Here is a 237-nt window from a genome sequence, read left to right on the forward strand (position 1 = left end):
CAGCGGGCGCCTTTAAGAGGCCGGCGGCTCCAGCGTAGCATCCCCCGCTCAGGGCGTGTCCGTCCCGGGGGGCCGGGGCCGGGGCCTGGGCAGGAGCGGGAGTTCAAGCGGAGTGGGGACGGGGCGAGGGGTTGGGGGGTGGGGGGAGAAATCTGGGGCTGACACCCGTGCACCGCGCGAGCACCGCCTCTGAAGGCGCCCCGGGTCCGGTCGAGGGCAGCGGGGGGAGGAGAGAAG

The sequence above is a fragment of the Myotis yumanensis genome, unplaced genomic scaffold (assembly GCF_028538775.1).
Source record: "Myotis yumanensis isolate MYYU_CA2020_CCGP unplaced genomic scaffold, mMyoYum1.0.hap1 SCAF_3, whole genome shotgun sequence".
Lineage (NCBI taxonomy): Eukaryota > Metazoa > Chordata > Mammalia > Chiroptera > Vespertilionidae > Myotis > Myotis yumanensis.